The following is a 27,308-nucleotide window of genomic DNA, read 5'->3' on the forward strand; positions in this document are numbered from 1 at the left end:
ACTTATTTTGGTTTCTTATTTTCTTTTTGGGAGGTTGGTAACTGTGGCAATCAGGACTGAGTATCAGTTCGATGAGCCATGCTCCGCAAAAAGTCTGACAGATATTGCCTAGATCCTTAAGACTGTCCTTGAGAGCCCCATGCAGCACAAAAATCATAGTTTGGCTGCAGAATTGCCTGAAGCTGGATATTTACTGACTGAACCTGGCAGCAAAGGGCTCAGAGCACCCACCACCAGCATGGGTGCTGAGCTCCCAAGCGTCACAGCACAGCTCTGAGGCTGAGGCCACCTCTCCGGGACCACACGGTGCCCTCCATCGCAGGAGCTGGGCAGGAGGGGGCTGTGGTACTCAGGGAGCAGCCCAGATCGCCGTGTGAGAGGGGACTCGTGCTAATGAGCAATTAATGTCCAAGCTGCAGCTGATGCTGCTCAAGGAGTGATTTAGCAGTTGCTGGGCCCTCACTCGAGTGGCTGCTGCTGGGGCTGGGCCTGCTAAGTGTTAAATGGGAAGGGGGAAGGGGGGGGGGCTGCTGGCCCCTTGTCCTGGTGGCATGGTGGAGGGTGTAGAACTGCTACTGGGCTTTCTCTCTTCCAACTCCTGGGCCACTGGCTTCATCTCTGATGAAAAAGAGCCCTCAGAAAGGATGAGTGTGGCTGGGTAACCCCTGACTGAAGGTGCAAAGAAGCTGGGTGTGAGCACGGAGGGCTGCACGTGGCTGAGACCTTCGCAGTGTGTGTAACTAGGCCGAGCTCTGCCGTTTGAGAAGCTGTGTGCTAGGAAGCTGAGACATCAGTCTGTGACATGTTGACAGGTTAGGCACGGTCCTTTACTGCCTCTGGGGGTTACTCTGGCTCCACAACCTTAGAGCTGTGGGGAGGTGGCTGACTAGGGCTTAGGTCTGCATTGTGCTCCACAAAATTGTTGGGTTTTGGGGCTGAAATCTCCTGGCTCAAGCTTCCTGGCAGCTGCTAGCCAAGCACACCTATCCTGCTGGATTGCACAGCATTTGTTGTCCTGCAGCTCTCCATAGGACCATATTTGCAGTTGCTTTTTGTCTGATCAGCTGTGAAAGCCTGAGTCTCTCAGCTGGCATCTCCAAAAGCTGTCCTTTCCTCCTGCTTGCTGGCTTTTTCTGCATGGACTGCTCAGTGTTGGATTTAATTGGGTTTCCAGATCTTCCGTTCAGACCTGTTTGGTTCCAGATGTTGCCTCCAACCAGTGGCTTGGAGACCTGGAAGGTTGGGTGCAGGCCTGGCTTCCTCACTGGGGGGGAGAACTTTCTGACCTGCTTTCCCCCCCTTGCGTGGCTGGGACCTGGGACCCTGCTCTTCCTTCTGAGCCTTAGATAGAGCCATGCAGAGAGCATCCCTGCTCTGGCTGAGCCTCGGTCTGTCCAAGTTCTCCCAAGGAAATAAGACAGCTGAGTATTGCAGTACCCCTTAAAATTCCCTATCTGGTATTAATTGAAATTTCCTGGAGTGTGACACATGGTGCTCTTCTACTCTTATTCCATGCAGGAGCCTGGGGAGGGTGGAAATGCCTCCCAAGTTTTCCCAGGCCCTTCCACAAGCAAGCCAAGAGGGCCTCTAGATGGCAATGTTACTGTTCAGGAGGCCAGGAGCTGCTTTTCAGGCAAGCTGTGCCATTCTTCTCTGTGCCTAGCTTTGGGGAAGCTCTGAGATTTACTCGGAGCTGAAGTGGACAGCTTAACACCCTGCTGCCTCTTATCACTTCCTGAAAGTGGCTGGGATTTTGTGACCTCAGGGGACCAGTGGTTTCAGCAGGCTGGACAATAGTTTTCTGGCTTTCTTTTCTTCCACGTGATAAAGTTGGCTCTGGCTCGATCGCTCCGAGAACTGCTGTCAGTCTGGGAGGTACCAGCTTTTTTGGAGTGATGGGAACGCCATGCTGTGACTGGGAGCTGATGGCAAAGTGCTTGGCGTTTTTGATGTGCAGCTTGCTTCCCGTATGTGCTCAAGGAGGGCATGCAGGGGTGCTTGAGGAGGGCAGCTCCATTCACTGCAGTCAGCCTGCCTGGAGGGAGCGCGTGTGGAAACAGGGCCTTGCTGTTCAGCGCGAGAAAAGCTGGGAGGTTAGGGAAGGGAAATGTCACTGGAAACAGGACTGTAATTACTTCTTCACACTTAGAGCTGTCACTCGCTACTTCTTTCCTGCACCTAGCTCTGCTCTGCTCAGTGCCTGAGTGATGGGATGCTGGGATAAATGCCCTCTGCCTTTCCCAGAGCTCCTGCCATGATGCTGGATGGAGACCACAGCTTTGGAGGCTGTGCCCGTGTTCATTATCTCTTCTTCTGGGTGCCAGTGCAACAGGTACTTTCTTTGGCCATCACTGGCAAGGGAGGGAGGCTTGGAGGCCTACCAGAAATCTGCTGTCCCTCACTGGCCCCACAGACAGCATTAGATCAAGCAAAATCTGTCTTGCCTGCACTACAAATCCTTCTTCAGGGCCCTCCAAAAGCAGGTCTGAGTGACAGGCTGCCCTAGGAGCCAGCTGCCATGTGCTTTTAGCATCTCCCTGATGTCCTTGCAGCTCCCAGGGGTATTGAGCTCACTGGGCTTTTCCTGGCTGTGCTTTTTCATGGGCTCAACCCACTTGCAGTCAAAAAGAGGAGAGGAAGATTCATAGAGCTGGGGATGTCTTCCTGCCTCTGAGCGATGTGAAATGCAGCACGTGTAGACTGGAATCCTGTAACCCTTCCCTCTACTGTCCTCCCAGGAGCTGGCAAGAAAATACAGCCCCTCTCTGAAGTCCCTAGCTGGGCAGGGTGGAAAGCAAGCACCGTATTCAACAAAGATCAGACAAGCAGTTCATCCACGTTATGGCTCCTCAGAGTTTTATGAATCCAATTATACCCTCATCTTGGGAGGACTCTGTTTTGTGGACCAGAAATAGAGGCTAGACCAAGATCTTGCTTGGACTTGTAGTCTGGCGTCGTGGTAACAGCTGACCTGGGATCTGGGTCTTCCTCTCTGGCTTTCAGTCATGGTCACCAGCCTGGACTTCAGCTGTTAATGCCTCTGCCTCAAGCCTGCCGTTGTGTGCAAGTGTTTGGAATGTGCTCTGAAAGGGCCTCTCCCTGAGGCTGAGGTGTTGGAATATTTACAGTCAGGTTGTCAGGGGCTGGGTGTAGATACAGGGGAATGAAGCGGCAGCTCCAGGGCTTGTGGTGTGGTTGGAGGGCCTGGGAAGCATTTTCCTGGCCTGTCTCTGCCAGTCCCAGCTCCTCACCTGGGCTTCTTGCCCCCACAGCGCTGCAGAGGAGCCTGGATCTGGCCCTGGGCAGGGGAATGATACTGTGGTTGGGTGGCGTGGGGGGGATGCAGGGTGCAGTGCGACACCCATCCTGTCCCAGCATCGCAGCAAGGGAGAGCCTTCCTGCCTCCCTCTGCGTCGTTCCCTCTGTGTAAAACAGACTGTGATCCTGTCCTTGCCTTGCTGAATTAACACCAAAGGGGAGAGACTGGCTTCCCCCCGCGAGGATAACAGTAAATGCGGGGCTGGCTTGCTCACACCATGGCTCTCCAGTCCATCGAGCGCCCTTGAACCCTGGCCTGAAACGAGCCCAGCAGCTGCGGGCTGGGCTTCCTCGCTGCCTCTCCAGGTATTCAAGGCTGTGCTAAGCTATCTCTTGTCTCCAACCCACGCAGAGCTTTTTCAGCTAGTCCTGCACCTGCAGCACTGAAGACGGCTATAGTCATGCTGCAGTGGGCATGGACAATTGATTATAACTGGTCGTAGATTACCTGGAGCAATGCTATTAAATTTAATACAGTTCTCCACTGGCTCTTTGGGCACAGCCTTGGGTTGTGTAACTGACATCTTGTTGCAAAGCATTTTGGGGACATTGCTAGGGGCGTGAGGCAAAGAGATTCAGCTGCAAAGCAGGAGAAGAAGATGAGTTTCTGTTGAGATTTATTTCCTACCCAATAATTGCCCAGAAAAGCTGTGTAAACCTTCTCTGTTTGTGGAACAAATACTGCAAGAGTTACTGCTCTGACCTTTTTTTTCTTTTCCACTGGACAATTGTCTTGTGCCCTTGCTATTCAGAAGCCTTGATATGCCGCTGGCAGATTTATGCCTCGTTGAAACCCACCTCTTATTGCCTCTGAGTTGATTGGAAGAAAGGAAACTTGTTTGCTGAAAAATAAACCCACTGCCATGTGCCACGCATGCCAAGTCAGGGAAGTTTAGAAGAGCAATTTGGAGCCCTGACCTCATTTCCTCGTCAGCTGCTCGTTTTCTGTCACTGTGTCACCCGAGAAAGGTGGGTGACTGGCTCCAGGCGGGATCACCGCTGGATTTAGGCAGGAGCAGGGCACCTGACGAGCAGCCCAGGCTGTGATGGAGTGAGCGAGGGCACTGCCAGCCGTGGGCCTGATGCATCTCGAGGGAAGGGCTGTTCAGTGTGAAAATCCTGCCCTGGCTTAACAAAAGCTTGTGGCAAATCCCCATGTGAGCACTCTCGCATTGATTTGGCAGCTGCTAAATTTGGGAATAAATCCACCTTCCTTGGCAGCAATAGTAAATCAGATGAGGCATGTCCAGCAGGGTTTTGGAGTCCGATGCAAAATGCACTTAGTTCGTGTGTGGTTCAGGGTTGGCCCATGCTGAAGAGGAGCTGGCACTGAAGCTCTCTGGAACAAACCTCTGAGTCGAAATCCTGTTCTCGGTGAGATCCCAGCAGTTTTAGTGCTTTTTGGAGGCCTTTGTTGCTCCGTGAACCTCTGGTGGTGAGAAGTGTCCCTCTTACCTCTGTATCAATGCAGACCTGATAAGCCAACAGGGTTTCACAGTAGCCAAAGAGCCTGGAGAGGCTGCAAAAAGGCCACTTAGTCATTGATCCTTCCCTTGCATGCTGCATGAGAGCAGATGCCACAAGCAAAACCAGCCTGGGCTCCTTATCCGCGCTGAGCCACTGCTTGGAGCCTGCGCCCACCTCCGCCTGCGGTGCCAGGGAGCAGCCCTGTCCAAGCAGAGCCGGTTCTGCCTGTAAGTTTTATTCCTTGCAATTTGGGATCTCTGGTAGCTGGTAAATGTCAGCCCTCATTAGGAAATGTATCTCGTGGGTGTGTTTCTCCTTGCGCACAAACCTGTTGGAGGCTGCTGATATTTCGTTGCGTGGCTGAGCAGGGAATCAGGCCCCGTGTGTGTGTGCATGCACTTCCTGCAGGTGACGGGAGAGAGGAGGGTGTGGGTTTTAATCCGTGTGTGTGGGCAGCTCTGCTGATGCTGTTTGTCAGCTGGAATCCCAGCACAGGGCTCTGCAGCAACAGTCGCGGCTTCTTTTTTGCCTTCTGTCACATTTGGAGGGAGGGAAGATGTAGCTGAGTCTTGCAGTAGTAGGTCAAAACATACTGCAGCACTAAAGATCAGAGCAAAAGCTTTCTTGTACAAACACATGGTTTTATTCATCCTGTTATTTTCTTTATCAAATGCTTACTTGCTTTCACAGAGGAGCTTTCACCCCCAGGGAAAGTAAGCGTCTCACTGGAAGGGAAGCTGGTGTAGTGGTTAGAGTGGGTCACGGTTGGGGAAGGCAGGAGATCTGGGCTTTATTCCCAGCCCTGTGCTGCCCTGGAGTATGGCTTTGTAAGTGGTCTGCTCAATATCCCTGGCCTCTCATCCTCCAGATCTCCGTCAAGACCTTAGGAGACGAAGAGCAGGAACTGTCGCTGCGTGTGTGTGCAGCACGTAGCGTGATGGCACCCCAGGAGCATCCCTGGCACAGCGAGAGATGCTGGAGATGACAGTTGTGCAACGAACAAGGACTGTTACACCGCACAAGTGCGGCTGCTGCTGGGTGGGGAGCAGGCTGGTTAGGATATAACCTGGTTAGGGTGCTGGAGCAAGCTGGCTTAGCCAGACAAAGCTCTGCTCGGGATTCTTCAGTGCCCAGACGTGCAGACAGCTTATTTTTAAGGTCTCATTTGAAAGATGTCAGCTCCCCCTCCCTACTCTTCCCCAGGCAGCGAGAGCAGAAAACTAAATTTATCTGCATCGGGACAGAGCGAGCTGGAGTAAACCAGCCAGGCACTGCTCCAGATCTGCTGGGGAGAGCAAACAGCACGAGGCTCTGTCTGTCTGTCTGTCCGTGGCTCGGGAGGTGCTCGGGGTGCTGCTGATGCTGCAGCGTCAGTGAGAACCGCACAGTTTTTTCCATCCCAGCCCCTGGGTTTCAGAGTTTACTAGACAGTTTGCCTGGCGGGGGTGATGTTTTATCTGCCTTGGCCCCTAGGGTGATTTTATTTAATGTGCGAGGCAAAGCAGTCCCTCTGCTTTGTGAGGGGAAGATAAGGAGCTGCACGCCTTGCCTTGCCTCGCAGGACCCCGGGAGTACCTGTTACTCTGGGACTTCTGAATATCCTGAGAGCAGTGCATAGCAGAGGGCTCGATATTTTCAATTTAGCCTAGCTGTTTTCTGGCTCTGGCCCACGACTCCCTGTTTTGGGGATGTTGTGGGGGGACACGGGGCGGGTGTTTGAATGGGTGCAAGCTACGCTGGCTGCTGCGTGCCCGAGTTAAAGAGGAGGCTCTTCAGTGCCAGCCCCTGCCTGGGAGACGTGCTGTGTCTGAGGCCGTGGGCAGGTGGGGATGGGGTGGGATCTGTTTTTCCTTTTCACCTCCTCTTAAAACTGGAGCATCCGTCTCTGTCAGGCTGCTCCTAATGAGTTAGTTAAACAGCGTCTCCTTACTGGAAGCTCTTTTCAGTCCAATTAAGATCTTGCAACATGTCAGTTGTGACAATAAAAGTGAATTAAGGCCCATTTCTCCTATTTTTATGATGTTTATTAGAAGATGGGGATGCTCACTTAGAGTACCTAATCGTGGTTATTTATATGGCGGCAGTACCACGAAGGCCCAGGCTCGGGACCGCCGTGCCGGGTGCTGCGCACACCCGCGGAAGGCAGCGGAGCCCGCCCCAGGGGAAGGACTGGCCACGCAGGAGAGGCACCCACGGCAGCTCAGGACTCGCTGCTGCCTGGAGGCACTGCAGGAGTCACCGGAGCCAGCAGATCCCTGGGGATCCTCCGTCACTCAGCAGAGGCTGCTCTGAGCAGCAGGATCGTTCCTCTGCCCGCTTGTCCTCGTCGTGGTACCTCTGCCCTCGTTTGCTGCTCTCAGAGTTGCCCGGGAGCATGTGCTGGGGGAGACGGATGGGCAGGCACATCGCACGGCTCCATAAACCTCTTTTCCAGGGGAAGCCAGAGTAAAAGTAAAAAATGAAAGCTTTAAGTCTGGAGTGCAGCTCGACAGGAAGGCTAAATTGTGGCAAGAGGCATATCTGACAGTCCTCCAGGTCCCTTCTGTTTTCGAGGGCCTCTATTCCTCACCCCTAGGCCTTTGTTTGCAGGCAAAGAGGAGAGTGCTTAATTCATCTCTCCTCTCAAGCTGCTCTGATTCAGTAGCTTGGCCAAGACTTAGAGCAAGCTCTGCCAGGGCCTTGGGCTGCTAGTTGGTGTGCTTTCTGACACATCTAAAGGGGCAAAAGAGTAGTGGGGTTTTTTATTATTATTTTATTGCTGTGCAGAACCCAGGCAGGAGGATGCAATATAGGAGGCCTGTAGGAAGGGTCAGCACACCAGCTTGTTTTCAAGAAGAGTTTGTGCTTCTCAGAGCTGGTTAACTCCATCCTTAACTGATAGGCTTAAAATACCCCACAGCTAGGAGTGGAAACCCAAGAATATGGAGGCCCAGGGACTGAGAAGCAGGCCAGGAAGGAGAAAGCCATGCGTCAAGCTGCCGATTGTCCCCTCGGGTCTGTCCTATGGAGAGCCAAGACCAGAGACAACCCTGAGCCCCTCTCTCTGCACCTTATTGATGGTGAGGATCTGGGCTCCCCTTGGCCTGATGTTTGGCAAGGTGATGTGGGAGCAATGTGCCCAGACTTTTGAAGGCAGATGTAGGGAACGACGTTGAGGACAGTGAACCAAATTGTCCTGGGGGTCACTGCAGTCCTATCCGCTGTTTGTGACTGTGCTGGGTGCTGGGCTCTGCCCCTTGCACAGTCCGTAGCGGCCTCCCAGGGGGAGTCAGCAAAGGCTCTCCAGGTCTTCACGGGTTTTTGTAGGCAGCCTCTGTGCTCTGCTTACTGCAGCCAGTCCCATCCCTGAGATGGGGCTCAGCTCAGCTCCAGCCTCATCCTCGCGGTCCTGGATGTGGTTCTGCTTCCTCCCACCCTGCGCTGCACGAGCTGCAGGTTTGGGCACGGTCTTTTCTCTAGCCTGTACTTTGGGCTTCAGGTGTCTGACTCCCAGCCTTGTCCTTTGCTGGGACTCTTTGCTTTGTGATGTTGATGCTTTTGAGTGTGGTCCCATCTCAGGATCCGCCCATGAGATTTGTGTGAACATAGGTTTGGGCTGCCCGTGAAGGTCATCGCACGGAGGTCCCATTGGAGTTGAGAACGGGAGAGCCGGGGGAGGCGAGGCTGCAGCAGGAGGTGCTGGCTGGTGCCCCAGCACCCTGGGCTAGCTCATCTTCTCTTTTTTCTGGCTGTGCTGCTGTGTGGGTATCCATGGGTGGATGTCAGCCGGTCGGCACCTCGCTTAGAGCCGCGCGAGCACCGCGCGCCATGGCTCCGTATCCAGCAAGCCGCCTTTCTGCCTTACAGCGGGCTGAGCCTCCGTCTGCATGGAAGGGAAAGTGTCATTGCTGCTCTTCTTTCAGTCCCGCAGCTGTTGATGTTTTGAAGTTAAGAAAACATTTAAATGATTTAAAAAAAAAAAAGCCAGCCTTGCTTTATCAAGGGAGCTTCTAATGAGCAGAAGGGGAGGGGGAGCAGACATGGGAAGGGCAGCAGAGACTAACAGCCTGGCAGAGCACTTGTCATCTTGACAACACAATAAGTTTCAAACTGGGCTCACTCCTGACGCTTGCCTGAAGGTATATTTAACTAGCGCGGGAGATGCTGGAACAGAATTGTGCACCTTTCAGCCCAAGGAAGCCTCAGTGGGGGCTGGCTGGCTTTTGGAAAGGGGGAGATCAGCTCCGTATGGAAAATGCACATCCTTCCCTCCCAGTCTGTCTGTGTGTAGCCAGACTGAAAGGCTGTGCTCGCAGCTTGGTGAGGGGATGCTAATGAAGCATGAACTGGCTGCGCTCTGTGGCAGCTCCCGTGCTATCTGCCACCAGCTCGCCTGCCTGCCCGCTCCTTTCTTTCCTTCTTTTGGTATTTGCATGTTGTCTGCCTGGCTCTGGATGACTGTGGGCTTCTCTTTGAAGCAGAGGGATTGCAAACAAGCAGGGTGGGGACTGAAATTTTGCTTTCCCTGGGCTAGGCTAAGATGTACGAGGAGGCATCTAGGGGGGATTGACAGGGACTCTGGGGCTGACTGCAGACCCCGGCTTATGCAGGTCCAGTGGGGTGCGGAGAAGGGGTCTCTGGGTGGCTCCTAACTCTGCCCAGAAATCCTCTGCCCCTTCCTGGGGGGCTTTGGCTTTCCCCGTCATTTGCTCTGTTGGCTGGGTGATGCTGTTACATGCTTCTCTCATCTCTGCTCAGGAGGAGAGGCGTTAGCCCTGCGTGGCCCGTGCCCTGTTGGCAGCAGGGGAAGGTGGGCAGAGCTGTCCGGAGGCTGTGCTCACCTACCCCAAACTGCTTCACCCTCTCTGTAGGGTCCTGAGCCCCCAGCCCTGCTCACCCCATTGCTCCCAAAACATGCCTCCCACCTCCCTCATATCTTCCCCAGCTCTCCTTGCTGGAGCAAGCCCGCTCCCCCCAGGTACCCCTGCCCTCCTGCCCCGATGCTCCTCTCCCCGGCTCCTCCCAGCACGGAGTGTTTCAACCAAGTCCTTGTTTGCTTTCTGTCACCAGACCCAGTGCTGTGGGATTTCAGAAACCTGGATACAGCTGTTTCCCTAAATCCCAAGGTGGTGCCTGAAGACTGCAGGCTTGTGTGCTGTGTACACATTACGTGCGCACAGGGGTGGAAGGCATCATGTCTGCAAGCTTGCCTGCTGCAAAACAGGCCGTGCAGGCCCAGGAGTGGGATGCGTTGTTCCTTCCTGCTTGCAAGGGTGGTGGTGTGAGGAGGCAAAGGGGGCTGTTCCTGTGTCACCAGAGCTTCAGGGGGTCACGCTGATGTTGGATGCTGCTGAAAATAGACGTGTTTGGTGTCTTCTGTTGACTTCTTGGCATTTCTGAGAAGCCAGCCCCAGACTAGGAGGCAGAAGAATTTGGTACAAGACGGAGGGTGAAGCTTGTTTTGTGTTTGTGCCCGTGCTTGAGAGCTGGACGGATGCCGTGGAAAGAAAGGCCAAGAGAAGTGTGGCTGACCCCAGGCAGATACCCGGCAGCCGGAGCCTTCTCAGGCCTTGAGCTTGAGTGTGCAAAGGTGGTGCAAATGCAAAAAGTGCGTTTGTGCTGGCACTGCAGAACAAAGCCAGATGACGAATGCTGAAATGCAGCGTTAGAAACTGTGCTGGGGGCCCTGCCCGTGAGTCCTGCCTGGAAACGGGTGTCTGGTGGTATGGGGAATGGGCTGAGGGTCAGGGATATTAGTCCAGGCTTGTCCCTGGCGGCAGCAGGGTTTTATCTTCCTTTCCAGGTTCATTTTAAGATATGGGAAAATGTTGACGTTCTTCCCACAGGAGAAATTTGCTGAGGTCCTTGGCTGGTACAGATCAATCAAGCTGTAACTCAGAAAGCACCCTTTGGGGACGCAGCTTCGATAGGAGCCTTCCCTCTGAAGTTTGATGCGATTTCCTTTTCTTCCAGCCACATATTTGCCCCTTTCTGTCATGAAAATAAAAGCTGAGACAAAACCTGACGCAGCTCAGGAGCTGGTTCCCACCTCCCTTGTCCCAGCCCTCATGCCCTCCATCAGAAAACCACGAGTCATCACCTCTTGGCTCCACCAGTCTTGCAATTTTTTTCTCCTCCTCATCCCTCTCCACCCCACCCCAGGTGGGGTGAAGAAGCGAGAAAGCAAATAGGAATAAATACCTCCAGCCATAAAAGTGAAATAAATCAATACCTCTTCTCTGAAGCCAGAGATGCTTAATAGGCAAGGATCACTGCCAGATTGTAAAAAATGTGTTTAGTGTGCGGCTGGGGCAAGTTTAACCCTTGGACATAAACAGCTGAGCAGCTTCTCTCACCTCTGAATTAAATAACTTTAACTGCAGAGGGGTATGATTAATAGGGGTGCCTCTCGATGGGATGCACCAGGTATTTTGTGCCTGTGCATCATCTGGGCAATTGCCTGGGAGGGAGTTGTTGTTGCCAGCTCCCTTCTGCGTGCACAGTGGTGCTTTTTTTCATGAAGGCACAGCTCTGTTTGCTGGTAAGGTAGCTCCTGGGCACTGTGCTGAGCTGGTGGGACTTCAGCTGCCCTTCCCGAACATTAAGGACTTTTCCAGATCACCTCCCGCCTTTCTGTGGTGGGAATGCAGAGGAGCAAAGGGGAGTGAGGCGACCTTGTCTAAACAAACTTGGTGGTGTCCATGCTGGGGAAGTGCTGAGGGAAGTTCGTGTCCCCAGTGTCCTGGGCTTTCTGAGCACACAGATGAGGACGCATGAGTGTCACCATGCCAAGGGGGTGAGAAGAACTGTCCCAGAGGGGTAATCCCTTCTGGGGGATATGGGAAACTAAGTCTCTTATTTTCAGGGTTGCTCCAAGGTTCTTCTCTGGATAGGGTTTGGTTATCCTGCCCAGCTCTCAGCATGTGCTTCATCTTTTTGCCTGGCCAACAGAGCTAGAAGACAGTAAATCTCCTGCCTCTCAAAGCTGTCATGAGGGTGGGCTGGGTCTCCAGTCCCAGTCTTTAGATTTATCGTTTTGTTTTTCTTCAATCTTTTTTTTTTCTTTCCAGGGAAATTTGTCCTAGGACCTCCATAGCTTTCTGGTCACTTAGAGTCATGGAATCATTTAGGTTGGAAAAGACCTCTAAGTTCATCTAGTCCAACCTTTAACCTAATGAGTCCAACCTTTAACCTAGCTAACTTGTTTTCCCCGGTGAGTATGAGGCACCAGGATGATGAGCTGCGGCCGAGGCTGGAGCAGATGGAGTTGTAGGAAGCCCCAGTGAGGTATCTGTGGTAGGCTGGGAGACATGGCAGCACCGTCATTAGCTGGTTTGGCGAGACCCCATCAGGAGCAGTGAGGATGCTCTGGTCACCTTTTCTGAAGTCAAAAGGGAGCAGGTTTGTAGGAGACCAGAAAGAAATTCAGGGGCACGAAGATCAGACACTTAGAGTTTGGCTTCACAAAAGCAAGGCTGAGAGGTAATGTGCTGCGTGTGTGTTGGGGCAGGAACTGTTGGCAGGGGGAAGACGTGCTTAGATTAAGCAGCTGCTAGCACACAGACAGCTGGTTACGTGCTGACAGTGAACCTGGCGGCGAGCTGAAGGCTCCTGCATGTCGGAGCAGAAAGGCGCTGGTCACAGAGCTGGGAAGCACATCCCTGTTCTTTAAGGTGAAGCTGAGCTGGAGTCATTATGTGATGGGACTCCAGCACTGCTCAGAGGTTGGATGCAGGGATGTGGGGCTTCTTGCTCGTCTTGTTTATGACAGTCCGCGTGCCGTTTGTGGGTCTGGGAGCTCAAAAGTAGCCAGGATGTTTCAGGAGAGGACTGGGTCGCTTTCCTGCAAAGCCTTCCTGCCCCTCTGTTAGTTGTTTGTTCTCCTGGCACACGCTTGCTCTTGATTAAGTGCTGCCTGGCATGCGAATGTTTTCCTGAACTGTGGCAGAAGTGTTTTGCTGCAAAGATCCCTGTGATGGAAGTTAACTTTGTACTGAAGAGCAGCAGTGCCAGCGGCATCTGGCACAGCTCTTACAAAGCCAGCTGGTTCCGTGCTAGAGGAAGGTAGGCTGCACTGGGAAGGGTGGTTCTGGAAGCACTTGTATAGGTTTTGATTTTTTCTCATGCTTAGAGGAAATTAAATCTTGCTAACATACCTGTGACAAGCAGAGGTCATGGGAATTATTGAAGTAGCAAAGGAAAAACTCAAACATCCTCACTATATGAAGGACATTGAGGCCCTGGAGCGTGTTCAGAGAAGGGCTACGAAGCTGGTGAAGGGCCTGGAACACAAGTCCTGTGAGGAGCAGCTGAGGGAACTGGGGGTGTTTGGTCTGGAGAAGAGGAGGCTCAGGGGAGACCTCATTGCTCTCTGCACCTACCTGAAAGGAAGGTGTGGGGAGCTGGGGGTCGGCCTCTTCTCACAGGTAACTAGTGATAGGACTACAGGGTATGGCCTCAAGTTGTGCCAGGGGAGGTTCAGGTTGGAAATGAGGAGACATTTCTTCTCAGAAAGAGCAGTCAGGCATTGGGACGGGTTGCCCAGGGAGGTGGTGGAGTTACCGTCCCTGGGGGTGCTGAAGGAGTGGTTGGACGTGGTGTTTGGGGACATGGTTTAGTGGGTGACATTGGTTATAAAATGATGGTTAGACCAGGTGGTCTCGGAGGGCTTTTCCAACCTCAATGACTCTATGAAAAGGCTATTCTGAATGAGCATGATTTTGGTCTCTCCCTGTGGAGCGCATTGATCTTCATTGGGACAGGACAAAGAGATTGAGGTTGTGGTTGGTATAAAATGGGCTGGATCTGTCCCATCAGTTGTGCAAGCCCTTCTTTATGGGCAGGAAGGGAGGTTTGGTCTTAAACCAAAAAAAAGGCCCTTTACTTGCTGTTGACACTCTGCCTCTACCTCCTGTTGTCCATCAATACTTGGCTTGACAGGCGGTTCCCTCCCCTCTGCCAGCCTCCAGATGTTTGAGTTTGGACCTGAAAGGCCTTCTAGTTAGAGCAGGAAGAATCCCTGGAAGTTCCCCCTACTTAAATCTCCCTCATGTTCTCAACCTCCTGGCTTCCTCAAGCAGGTGGGAAGGATGGATAGTATTGCCTGACCAAGGTCTGTAAGAGACTACCGCCTTCAGGAGCCCGGTCCTTTGGGCGAGTCATCGTGCTGTGAACATCAAACGTCATCTGCATGGCCATGTGTGCATCATTCCATCCCCATGCCTTCCTCCACCTGCAGACTTGGGAGAAAACACACTTTGTGGTGCCCAGTGAGCTGTCTGTGGAAATTGAGCTGTGGAAGAGCTAGTAAATTGCTTTTGTGCCCCAGGCAAGCCAATTGCTCCCCGTACAGTAATCAATCCACCCGAGAGCTCCCCCAGCTGAGGGTGGTGGCCCTGGCTTTATGGAGTGAGCAGCGTTTCCCCTGTAATGCCCGCGGCCCCCCTCCAACCGGCAGCACGCGATGGCTCACCCATGGGATGGAGTGTGTGCGTGCGTGCGTTTAAAGGTGGCGAAATGCTTCGTGGCAGAAAGCTCCGGCTGTTCCGCGTGCCAGCAGGAGAGCTCCCAGCACTTCAGTTTCCTTGGCATAAAATCATAGTGGCAGGTAAATCCCGGAGAAATAAAATGAACCCGATGAAATTAACCAAGGACCACGTGCAGGAGGTGGGGAACCTTTTCACTGTGTTTAGCCCTCTCTTGTGGCTACCACATCATTGCAGGTAATTTTTCAGCGTGCTGCAGTTCAAAGCAGCAAGCAGTCCTTGTTGATTAATGCTAATGAGGGAGAGAGGCCAGTTCTCTGATGGTCTGTCTAGAAGTGCCCCATTAGTGCTGTGTTTCCTGAAGTGGTAAGAAAAGGCACTAGCTGTTTGTTCTGGGCTTTTCGGGGTGCCCATTTGCTTGCTTCTTGGAATTCCTGGCGCCGTGTCTGAAGGCACAAAGGGGCTGGGAGAAGGATGCTCCCAGATGTCAGCCAGCTCCCTGGGGCAGCCGGTGGGGCCGGAGCATCACCTGTGTGTCCGCTTTGGGGTGGGGGAGGCTGGGAAGAGCTGCAGAGAGGGATTGGGGCTGGGCAGGCAGAGAAAGACTTAGTTTCCTTCAGCATTTGAGGGTGGATTAAGCGGAGCATTCCTTGTTAGCTAATTGAAACAGTCAAAATGTCAAATGAGGCATTTCAATAATAGTAATGTTAGGAGCTTTACATTTTTATTTCTCTCCCTCTCTCTTTTGTATTGCGCCTTCGAGACATGGAGATGTAAGTCCCTGCCTCTACAAAAACCCTCTTAAAGAGGGGCTTCGGGGGGATGGGGGCAAGGACAGAAGCAGTTTTAATCCCCTCCAATTCCGGCATTATTGTATTTCAGCAAATATTTTGCAAAAGGATTTTCAAGCTGAACTTCAAACAGGCGAATGCCTCACTCCAGTGACTCGGGGAGCTTTGCAAATTTAGAAAAGAAAATGAAGATTGTTTTAGCTGACATTTAAACCTCTTCTCTTCCTTTCCCAGCCTGTCAGGAAGCTTCATACACTTTGGGTCAGACGCTCTTTCCCTGAAGAAGAGAAAGATATTTATAGCCGGGTAGGACTGTAGCGGGGAAATCTCCAGGCTGCAATACCTGTCAGATAAGGTTACTTATGGGCCCCGTTGTAACAGCACACGTGGAGTCTGCTGCAAGGAAGAAGGAAGGTGAGGGGCCTGGGACACCCAGGTTATCTGGCCTAGGCCCTTGGGGTGGAGGTGGACTTGGCTGGAGCATGGTATTTTCTGGGGGGAAAAAAATCCACCATTTTCTATATGGCTTACTGCGCTTTTTGCCCTTCTGAAATTTGAGGGAAGTGATACAGAGATCTTCAAGCGTGGTGTGGATCGTTCCTGCCACTGTGGGAGGCGGGGAGGGGATTAACTAGAGGTGAGGTGCTGAACCCCCAGAAAAGCAGCACCTCACGCCCTGGCTCGCTCGCCCTGTGCGGTTAGGAGCTCTGGGGGCTGACGGAGCACCTGGCTCTGGGTCTTCGTTTCTCCTTGCTCCCTCTCAGCCAGGGCTGATGCCAGGCCAGGGATGCGGAGCAGCGAGCAGCTGTCTGGGCTGTGGTTGGAGCAGGTTACTGCCTGGGATTAGAGTGATTAAGGTTTCTTAAGGTAAAGACAGCTTGCAAAGAAAAAGCAGCGTGTCTGGGGACAGCAGAGCTCTGCCGCAACCCGCTCTTCCCCCCGGTTTGTTCTGCACAAAGAGTTCTGGCTTACGGCAGACCAGAAGGAGGGTGAGGGGCTGGGTGGCTCTGCTGCAGGCTTCGGGGAGCTCACCGTGTCAGGGGCTGGACCAGCAAACGTGGCTGTGGTGGCCTTTGGTCCGGTGGGGCCGCGCAGGGCCTTGGTGTAAGCAGTGCTGCAGGCCGGGCCCGGGGGCTTGCTCTCAGGCACCAAGCGCGGTGCCGACGAGGCTCTGGTGAGGCACCGGGTGGCTGGATGCTGAGGGTCGGTGCCAGCCAAATGCAGCTGTGGGGCTGTTCTTCCTGTGCTGTGAAAACCTCTGGGTTTAAACGGCCTGGGAGCATGTCCCAGCTGTAGGCATAGGCCCATCCCTTCTCTGTTTAGTCAGCATGGGCCTGTCTTTTTCTCTATTTCCAGGTGTTCCCCAAGTTTTTAAAGGAAAGAAATCCGGGTGTAAAGTCTTGAAGGAACTGTAATGTGGTGTGGCCAAAGCCCTGACTTCCCCATCACAGTGTGGGGATCCCCATTCTCCAAGGAGTGGGGATATAGCTACTGCTCGGAGCAGCACGGGGTGCTTTTCCTTCAGGAAGACTCCCCGGGGTGAAGGAATAACAAACCCTCTTACAGACCACCTCCCCCAGAGGTGACATCCAGGCACCACGGAGGTGGCAGGGGACCCTCAGCTGGTGCTGTTCTTCTGGGCTCGGTGCTGGATGATGCTCAGGAGGGCACCAGGCATGTGGGTGCTGTGTCTACTCCTTTCTGGGACCCTCCTCAGCAGCATGGCCCTGGAGCCGAGCTGGCCAGGTTCTCACCATCCCCACGAAGGAAAGCAACATATCTTGTACGTGGATACCTCTCCACTGTGGTTTTCCTGCCATCTGCCCACCCTGGTGGACGTTAACGAGCTAGTAGATCGAGACCTGCTGTGCTGTGATACAAAAATTTATTTTTAGGACGTTGATATTTAAAATGATCTGTTATAATTTCATGCTTAAATAACACTAAATAATGTTCCCTGTTTGCACAGCGTAATTGGAAGAGGCGAATAAACCAAACAAACCAGCTATGACTGAGCTTCCGTAGTATTTTCAAACTGAAACAAACAGTAAAAAACAAGGGCTTGGCCAAGTTAACACTTCGGGGGTATTTTCTAGCTCGCATTCCACTTTTTCATTTTCACAGGCCAAGAAATGCAAGAGCTTTGAAGAGCTAGTGGCTTTTTGCCAAAGAAAGCTCAGTTGGTCTTCGACTGAAAAAAAAAAAAAAGAAAAAATTAAAAGTGAACTTATTGTATGTGTTTGTTTTTTTTTAGGAACTGGCAGGGCTAATGACTCCAGAAGTGCCGTGGGATTTTATGTGAGTGCAGAAAAGACTTAGAAACTATTCAGCAAGTTCATTTAGGCTCCTTTCATGCTTCTCAAATCTTGAGGCTGCTTTATTGCTGCTTTATGTCAATTTGACACTGCTTGATTTCACTGTCGTTCTTGATTTTACTGTGATGGCACTGCAGTGTTTGGTGCTGAGTTGGTCCCACACCAATCACATCTGTAACATCTCATGTTATCTGTGTGGGATTTCAGGTGATTGAATTAAAGCTTCAGATGGCCCTATTTGGGGATAGGAAGTTCCGGCTGAGCTGACGTTACCTATGTGCAAAATCACAGGCGCATCATGTAAGCAAAGAGGTGTTGTGATTTGTCATGAATGTGGTGTTTCCTTCTGGAAAATTGCCATGGGAAACTGAATGTAGCCTGGGCTCTTTAAGCCTCTGCACATCAACTAATCAATGCATCTTTAGCTGGAAGGATCCCTCCCACTAAAAGCGTGAGAGGGACTTTTCCCTCCATGTCTGTGTGCTTACATCGCCCCATGGAGCAATGTCTCTCTGGGCTGCAAAGCTGTTGGTGCTCTGCCTTTCCCCGCTGAGACCTGCCTTCCTTCTCCTCTTGCCCCCGGAATTCCAAGGCAGGGGCCAGCCCACGGGGGGCACAGCAGGGTGTGAATGCCATGGCCATCTCCCCTCACCAATTCCTGCTCGTGCAGACCTCCTTCCTGCCACCGGTGTTGCTTCTGTCTCCACATCTGTGCTTTCCCCAGCCTCATCCTCCTGCGCTACCCCGAGTCTCCCCTTAGCATCCTAATGTCGTGCTCTCTGCTTCCCCATCCCTCCGGTGCCCCGTCCTCCCTGTGTCCCGCCTGCCCTGGGCAGCTGGCTGCCCACCAGCCCTTCCCCTTCTTCCCTCTTAAGCCCTTCTCCATCTTCCTATCCCTCCGCTCCCACACCCCGCCGCTCTGCACAAGCCTCGGCTCTGTTTGTGCCCACATTAGCATTTCTGCTGACTGCAAGGATTGGTTTAATTTCATGGGTGTCATTTCCTTCAAGAAATCTCTCTCTGAGCAGCAGCCCGACGAATGCCTGATAAAACATATTTTCCTACGGTAATGATTTTATGGACCCATAAGTCATGAATTTATTATGATCTCAGCCCCTGCTGCTGATTGCTGTAAAATGCAAAGTAATTAACAGCAAGCGGTAGCAGCTATTCCCACCTGGTAGCGTGTTCTTGGGTACGCTGATGGGTTTGATTAAAGTAATGGCTAAAGTGTACAGCCCGGCTGTAAAATATTAGCATGATTAATGCAGTATCCTAAATAAGAAACAAAACTAATGGGCATGGTTTAAAGAATTAAAAATATATGTATATATATTCCTCTCCCTCCCTCAAGCTATTGTTCTGGCTCATTTATGCTTTCTTTTCTGTTAAATAATGTATGGGCTTCAGGGCCAGGGGGCAGGCTAGAGATGCATATTGCAGTTTCATAACATCTTAAGTGCTTGTGTTAATTTTTCACTCCTCCCTTCTCTTTCCCCTCAACCTGCCATCTCCCATTGGATAGGGGAGAAAGATAATCAAGTTTTCTGGTCTTGGCTTCAAGTCAGATGTGATTTGATTTGGATTGCATAGAGCCTGAGGAAGTGGCTCAGAGGCAACTTGGAGAGTTGGACTTGGTTTCTGGCCTCGCAGAATAAAAATCCTCAAACCGTGCTCACAGTTCCATGGCTGGGGGTGATCTCCGTTCTGTGTCAGGAGCCTGGAGCCCGTAAGTTTTTCACACATGAACAATAACCACGTGGCTATCCACAAGCTGCAGTGCTTCCACTGAGAAAACAGTACTTTTTCTTTTTTTTTCTTTTCTTTCTTGAACAGCTTAGAAGCCAAGCAATGGCTGGGTTTAAGTTATTTAAAAACAAAAAACAACAAACAACAAACAAACAAACAAACAAAAACAAAACAACAACTAAAATAAGGCTTGGAATACAATAACTCATGTCAGATTTCTTTTTCTCTTCACCCCCTGCCAAAAGCATGGTATGTTTGATTTCTAATATATGGCATTTTTCAGTAAAAAAAGATCAGAAACTACTTGGTTTGGAGAGTGAGAATAAGTAAAAAAAAAAAAAAAAAAAGACATTTTTCATGTCAAACAGAAAAAAATTATTTGGAAATGAAGAAAATACTTGTTTTCAAAAAAAAAAAAAAGGGTTTAGTGACCTACACATTTTGATCAGCTCTTCTCTTTCAATTTCTGAAGATGCATACAAGATGCCATGTAATTCTCTCTGATCTGCCTCTAACTTTTCAGTTGTATTGATCTGCTCTAGTTTATGAAGGTACCGACTATTGGAAAGAAGAGTTTATAAATAACTACAGAGAAACAGGCTTCCATATCACAAGAGTTCCAGCAGGGCTGCTTTTGTTTATCGCACAACACACATTTTTGGAACTTCTCTTAACCGGGAGATTGCAAGGGAGCTCAGTGTGCCAGTGTCACTGAGAATTGTTGGGTTGTATTGTGCTGTGCAAATGGTGTTTTCTCCCCCTTGGGACGGAGAGGTTTCTGTGTTTGTTTTTGTAGATAAGATATAAACTCCGTAGTGGTTCTGCTAGTAAATACAAGCAGCCTGAAGCTCCGGAATATGTCTTGTTGGTCCCTCCAGTAATTTGACAAAGTATCCTTCCAGCAACCTCCTAAAAGTACAACATGAAAAATGTTGTTGAGCCCTCAGTATCTGGAACAGTTGTGGCAAGGGGGTGCTGGGCTGTGCAAATAGCTGTGCGTGGTGGCCAGCTCTCTGCCAGTGCTGGTGTGTGTTTTGGATGTCTCACACGTGTTCTGTGGTGGTCAAAACCAGCAGTAGACGTAAGCGTTACCAGGAGAGAGAGACTGCCACCGCTGGGGTTGTCATCATCCATTTTGGAAGGATCTAGGAAACGTCAAAAAAGATAGAGATTGTGATCAAAGGTATGGGGGAGCTTCTGAGTGAGGAGAGATTAAGCAGATTGGGATGTGTCAGCTTAGAAAAGAGGCAGGTAGGAGAGGGGTATGATCAAGACATCATGTAGTCCGGAGTGGAGTAGAAGAGGCGGCAGAGATGATTGTTTGCCATGTCTTGTGATTCAAGAGGGTTACCCAGTGAACTCATTAAGCAGAAGGTTTAAAGCAAATGAAGGGAAGTACATTTTCCTGAAGTGCATAATTACATATGTAATTCATCACTGTGGGCTGCTGGGGAGTCCGAGAGGGTAGTATAGATGTGAAGTGGGACTAGGTTGTTGTGGAAGGCAGATCCCAGGGGGTCACAGAGCATAACCAAAGGGTTTGCAACAAGAAGAGGGCCATAAATGTTCCATCACTCATTTGCTTCCTCCCTCCTCCCCTCTGCAAGGCTGTGGCCATGTTTCTTCTGTCCACAGCATCCTCTGTTGTGAAGCAGGGGCTCGGGGGCTGAGCCCTGGAGGACATAGCTGCTGAGGTCTCACTGACGGCACTTTCTATCCTCAGGGTCAGACGTTTGCAGAGTCTTCTCCCACAGCGTGTGGCCTTGTGCAGTGGCTGAGGAAGCACAGGGATAGAGGGGTGTGATGCTGGTGGGTTACATCATGGTCCTGACCAGAAACATCTGGGCTCGGTGGGGCAGCGGACACCACATGGGGCTGAAGCCTGGCAGTGGGCTTGAGAGGTAAGAGCCAAATTGTGAATTTCAGCCCACCTATGGGACTCGATGGTACCACAGCAAACACCTGAGCGGGAGGATGGCGCGTGGTGGCTGGGCAGGAGAAGGCAGATCCTTTCCATTTCTCGTTTAGGTACTGCTGGAGTTGGTTTCTGCAGGCAGGCAGCACGGCTGCAGGGTCATATTTGGAAGGCTTTCTCAGCAGTGTGCACATGTTAATGATGTTTGAGGAGTAGTTTCTGTGGGAGATCTGGGAGCCAGGCAGCTCTGCAAATCAGCCCATTAGTATTTTTAAAAGAAAGCCTCCATCCTGTAGGAACTACTGTGGCCTCTGGAGATGTGCCAGAACTGTATCCCAGATTGCACTGCATTCACTTCTCCTATTAGATCTTTCCCTCTCTCCTTTCATCCACCCCTTTTCCTTCCCTCCTGGATAGAGCTTTCTATTGCTATTCTATCCAAAACACACCCTAGCTATTGCTTTTCTTGCCTCTCTTGCCTGGAAGTTTGCACAAGGATAGGTTGTCGTTTTTTTCCCCCTTCTCCTTTTGGAGCTAATCACCCTGGTGAAATTGAGCTGTAATGCAGTTGGCAGTGGTCAGATTGAGCTGAACGTCTGTGCTCCAGCACATACCCAGATTCTTGCATCAATAAAAATGAACACAGACAGCCGCAAAGCAAAAGGGATATCACTCGGCCTTGTTTAAAACACACTCACATGAAAGCATAAGCAACCCGAACAAAAGGTCCCTGTCTCCTCTTTTGAGGCAGGTGAAAGAAGAAGTTATTGGACTTGATGTACATGGTGAGAGGGGGAGACCGTCTCCCCACCTCCTCCCCCTGCCATCCGCAGCTGTGCAGCAGGTAAAGAGGAGATTGCCTTTGGTGGGGAGGATTTATAGGTACCGTGAGTCAGTCAGAGTGTCAGGGTAAATCAAGCCTGACGTTTTTAACATCTTCCCCACACAAAGGGGGGCAAGGGGGAATGGAGGAAGCAATTGTAATTTTATGTCTATATCCTGCTCGGCTAATCAAGGTGAGCAAGAGACATGCCAGCCAGAGGAGATTTTCCTCTTGTTAGCTTGATCGTTTCGTGGCTTTGGCTCTTCCCTTCCTTTCCTGGACTACCAAAGCAATCTCTTCTGGGGGGAGGAAGGACCCAGCTGATCAGTGCTGGAGGCTGTAGGCAAATAGTTACCTTTCCCAGGGCCTGTCTCCTGCAATATGTCTTGATTCAGGTAAATGCAAATGCATGGAGAAGGACCTTTTGGCAGAGGTTTGGGTACCTTTGGCCCTCTCCCGTCTCCTCATTCCTGTTCAGAGCTCTGGCTGACCCCAAACCCTGAGATGGCAGTGCTGTGGTGTGCAGCATCCTCTGCTGGTCCTCCTTCATCCGTGTCTCGCAGGAGCATCCTGCTCAGGCTGGACGTACAGGTGAGCTGTGGAAGGAAGGGATATCTGCATCACAAGGGGAAGATAATTCCAGAGGATTTCCAGCAGCAGCATGGCTTACAGAGTCATGCATGGTATTTGTCTTGTCTTGCCTCAAGCTCCTGCTGCTGTAAATCCTCCTGGTGCCTTGTGCCATGCTCCCAGCACAGGCAGCCTCCCCGTGGGGTGCTGGGTGGGTTCTGGTGTGTGAGGAGATAAAGGGAGGCAGAGTAAATACATAAGCAGGTCCTCCTTCTTCCCAAGCCAGAGTGAGGATGCCTTGACCGTGGAGGTGTCTGCTGTGGGTGGGAAGAGGGAGCAGGATGAGCCCCGGCCGTGCAGTGCTGAGCTGGAGCTGCTGAGCAGCGCTGAAAGCCGCGCGCTGGGTCTGTGTGCGGTACGGGCAGGGCAGCAGCATTGAAATTCCTCGCGTGCACACAAGTGGGCTAAGCCATCAGCAGAGGGCAGGGAGCCTCCGAGCTCTGTGGGCTTGTGCTGATTTACACCAGCTGGGGAACTGGGCCAAATCTGTCTCTTTCGATGAATGATCATTCAATTTTTCTCTCTGCTATCAAGCCCTTAAACAAAAGCCAATTGAAATCAATGGGAGACTTGCATCATTTTCAGGGTTATAGGTCTAAAAAATGGGATGCTTGGGGAAAAAGCAGGCAGGGAAGAGAAAGGGAAGAGAAGGAGGAATAAATGCTGCTGTAACGTTATGGCTTACAATGTAAACAGATGCGAGTGAGAAATGCTTTCGTTACGATTCTCCCAGCAGCCACAATTCAGGGAAGCTGTACGTGGGCATGTATACATGGAGAGCATCCTTCGTTATGCAAACTGCTCCACAGGCACGGAGGGAGCCCGGCCCTCTGAGAGTCCTTTCTCTGCATGCCCTATTCCTATATGTGATTAAGTTCTCTGCTCGCCCACTGCACTTAGGGCTCTTATTAGCGGTAAGCACATGCTCCGCGGGATGGCTCTTGCATGCAGAACTACAGGAAGAAGCACTGCCTTCTGCTCGCAGAAACCGGCAGGATTTTTTGCAGTAGCTGGAAGATGGGGAAGCTATTATCTCGTCCAGCCTCTGGCTGCATTTTGATAAAAAGCCTTTGTCCAATGACTGCAAAGTATTTTGCAAGTACAGGCGGGTAAATCCTCGACAGACAGGCATTATCTGGCCTATTTTTACAGCTGAGAATTCGCAGCCATCAGACCCATCTAGGTGATGGTGCTGTCTTCACCTGGTGATCTCCTCAGCTGAATGAATATGTCAGGACCAGTCCTTTCAAACGCAGTCCCAGTTTGAACACAGCCCTCCAGTGTGTCTGGATAAAGTCACACTCTTCCTACCTCAGCCTCCCCATCCATATAACAGGTATGACAATCATCCTTTCCCCTGGGTAAACATTTCATTATGCGATGCTGCTGAAGTACCTTGGAGGGGAGAAGACCTTCAGATAAGTCTGCATTCTCAATTTGGATATATTTGTGTGCGTGTTTTCTGCTTTAGCTGTCGTTCTCTTGCTTTGCCTGCTCATTAGTTCTGCCTGAGTGCAAGACCTCTCCAAAAATGCAGCGTTGGCAGTGGGCATGAATTCTTAACGACTACTGTCTCTAATGACAGAAACCAGGGCCAGGCAGTCAGTTTGCTCGCTGAGAGCAGGAGACACAGACTAGTGTGCTGCTGATTTCTCTCATCACAGGGCGAGTTTGCAGATCACAGGAGGATCTGCAAAATATGCTCAGGTGCTGGCCTGCTTCTCGTGCGGCAAGGAGAATTGGTTGGGATGACAGACAGAAAGGGAAGAGATGCCTCTCGTTCCGTGGAAGGTGCTGAATTTGTTTTTAATGCTCTCTCTGGACTCTATTCTGTTCTGCCCAAGAGATCAAGAACATATTTTGGCTTTTGATACAGAGGTGGAAATCCCAAGCCTGACTTGCTCAGCGCACGGTTGTGACGCCCAACTTCACACGCAGGGAAATACTAAATCAGTAAAAACAACAGACAACACAGCAGCCAATTTAAAGAAAAATGCTAGAGCTTCCATTGTACACAAAAGGAGAAGGACTTAATGGGAAGCTTAAAAGTTATTTTTAGTAATGTTTTTGATGCCTTTTGTTTCCATTCTTTGCTTATATTCAAAGCTTTGACTTTTAGAAATGTAATTTTCAACACTAGTTAGCCTTTCGTTTTACAGACTCCTTATTTTTGTTTTTTTTTGTTTTTTTTTTTTTTAAAAAAAAGTCTTGGCAAGTTAGAATAGGTAGGGAGGGAAAGGAAGGTGAATCCTGCCTAGGTGCCATTCATTCTGTTTCATTTAATGGCAGGGATAAGAAGAAAGAAAGGAGAAAATAGCATTCAAATTCTTCACAGTTCTTTGATTTTTGACTCTTAAAAGCCAAAAGAGAGAAAATCACAATTTTATGGGGAGGAGAAAAAAATCTGAATCCTCATTTTTGCTGGGCTCCTACTGAAGTGTTGTTTGGTGGAATTGTATTGTTTCTGATGAAATCTCGGTATACACTGAGAAAAATTCGAGTTGTTTCTGGGCTGTCTACTCCCTCTTAGAGCTCTGGTTATTTCTTTGTGCTTGTCTTTGCTTTTCTTTTACATCTCTTGTACTGTTTGTGTCTCTCCCTTCTGTCCTTGCTGACGCCTTTTTTCCACTCCTCCTCCCATTCCACTAAAATTACCACCGTCAAGACTGTTAAAATGACTGAGGTGTTTCCTTCCTGGACGGACTAATTGGGGCTGAGATCTTTATGATTCCCAGAGCTATTTTCTTGGGCTGACCAAGTTGACTTCATTTTGCACATTATTGCTGGAAAGTTCAGTTCAGGGCATCTCTCTCCCAGTCTAATATTGCAAGGTGGGCTCTGGCACTGGGATATTCCACGTGGCCCGTGTACGTCGGTCAGGTGGCTGTATCTGCCTGGAGTGACTGGAGAGTCATTCTGGATTTGCAGTAACTGAAGTTCAGCCTCCTTGCTAACTCTGCCCATCTGTTAGATCAGTTTGGGAAAAAAAAAAAAATATATATATATATATATTTAAAAATAGCTTACAGGTAACAGCCATTTAGGCTGTCTTCTGAACCATAGGTTGGTGTTTGGAGGAAAGGAAAGAGAAAGCTCTGAGGTGTCCTGGCCATGTACCCCTTGGGCTTTTTCTTCTGTCTCAGGTCCCTTCTGTGGAAGACTGGAGCCACTGCCTGCTGTGGGACCCTGGTGCTCTTCGGTGGGGCTGAGGAGTGTGATGCCCAGCGGTGCTCTCTTGCTGTGTTTGGCCGTGACCTTTTTTCCTCTGTGGGGTTCAAGCTACATGGCTGTGTCAGTTCCTGGGACTGCAGGTCAGCTTTGGCGTTGTGCCACCCAAACGTGAGGCATGGCTATAGCTCCCAGTGGGGTTTTCAGAGCTACCTCAGCCTGCAAACATCACTTAGACCAACTCCGCTCAGTTCCTAACAATGTCTGGCTACCATGTCTGCTGAGCAGCGAAGTGGATGCGTGATGGGAAGAGAAAAACGAGACAAGGCTGGGATGAGAGGCTCAGCCACCCCTGGCTGAAATGTTTGAGGTCACGCTGGGGGTCTGGCAAAGGTACACTGCATCTCTCGCAGGTGTCACAGGTCTAACTTGGGGTTGAAAAGCTCAGCATCTGTTTGTAGTGAAGGCTCTGGGGCTCTCCGTTCTCTGCTTCACTGGCGGGCAGTTCCCGCTTTGTCTGTACCCTTTGAACCCCGCGAGAAGGCATGTTGATTCCACAGTGCACTTGTTCTTGAGGGCGGCTCTTGAAATCCTGCCGTAATTATTCACGAGCCGTGATTGGAGCCCACGCACGGAAGGGTGGGGGCTGTTATTTGCATCCAGGGAGGATCTGATTATAATTGTAGCAGGGAAGTTTGTTTGAGACTGATTCAGCATCAGCTTGAAATTCCTTGATGATGCTCCTTGGGCAGGAGAAGTGTACAGGCACAAGGTCTGGGGAAGGTTAATGGAAGGGACTCAGGGTGTCAGGCTTGGGTAGGGAAATTGCTTTTAGTTCAGAAAAGATGAATGCAATAGGACTGCTTAGCTGGAGAATGAGCAGCGTAGTAGAAACTAGAATTATCTGGCTGATCCTTAGGATACCGCTGTCTTCTCCACCCTGAAGACTTAAGAAAGATGCATGTTTTGTTCAGGATGGTTGATTTAAATCACCCATTTTAATCATGATTTAAATCAACAAGCAGGAAATCTTGATTTAAAAAGCACATTTTAATCTTGTATTTTAAAGTTCATTTCCTAATGAAACATAGTTTCTCATTGGTTGGCATAATTTGGTACTATTTTTGGCAAAGCAGAAGGGGACGCGACACCCATACATATTTATTGATGTGACTGTATAGCTTAACATATATCTGTTCTGATTTGGAACTTTTACATCTTTTTATTCCATTGGAGAAATGGGAAACATGTAATTCCTGATTTATTAGACATGGCTGCTTCTTATACGTGTCTCAAGCTACACGAGGATAAAAATTAAAATGCAATTAAAAATGCATGAAGAAAGCATTTTGAAAGTTTTGTTCGTATCGCAGAACAGAGGGCTGGAATGAGCTGCTGCAGATAAATCTCCTTGTAGGTTGGCATTGAGGCAAGATCAATTACACCTTTCCCCTTCTCACAGGTGTTTGCTTAACCTTTCTGTAGTTGTCTCCAGTGAAAAATTCTGCAACTTCCCTGATATCTGTTCCGGTGAGAAAGTTTTTTTAATGTCTAAACTTAAGCTTTCTTTGCTCAAAGTTAAATTATTTCTTCTTCTCCTGCCACTGTGAACACAGAGAACAATCGACTTCTGTCTTAATAACCTGCTAGCTATTGGAAGATTGTTAT

At 50.4% G+C, this 27,308-nt stretch overlaps 1 long non-coding RNA gene across 1 annotated transcript in view; it reads left to right on the top strand.

Annotated features, from left to right (window-relative positions):
- Window positions 1-512: 512 nt before the first annotated feature.
- Window positions 513-27,308, top strand: part of LOC310903333 — a 63,250-nt gene continuing 36,454 nt past the window's right edge. The window contains exons 1-11 of the long non-coding RNA XR_014587460.1: window positions 513-812; window positions 15,275-15,454; window positions 17,295-17,338; window positions 17,563-17,655; window positions 18,881-19,084; window positions 20,828-21,005; window positions 21,767-21,863; window positions 22,238-22,433; window positions 23,206-23,808; window positions 25,616-25,783; window positions 27,103-27,170. This is a non-coding gene — a long non-coding RNA (uncharacterized lncRNA). The remainder of the gene's footprint in view (window positions 813-15,274; window positions 15,455-17,294; window positions 17,339-17,562; window positions 17,656-18,880; window positions 19,085-20,827; window positions 21,006-21,766; window positions 21,864-22,237; window positions 22,434-23,205; window positions 23,809-25,615; window positions 25,784-27,102; window positions 27,171-27,308) is intronic.

The sequence above is a fragment of the Anser anser genome (assembly GCF_964211835.1).
Source record: "Anser anser genome assembly, chromosome: 8".
Classification (NCBI taxonomy): Eukaryota; Metazoa; Chordata; class Aves; order Anseriformes; family Anatidae; genus Anser; species Anser anser.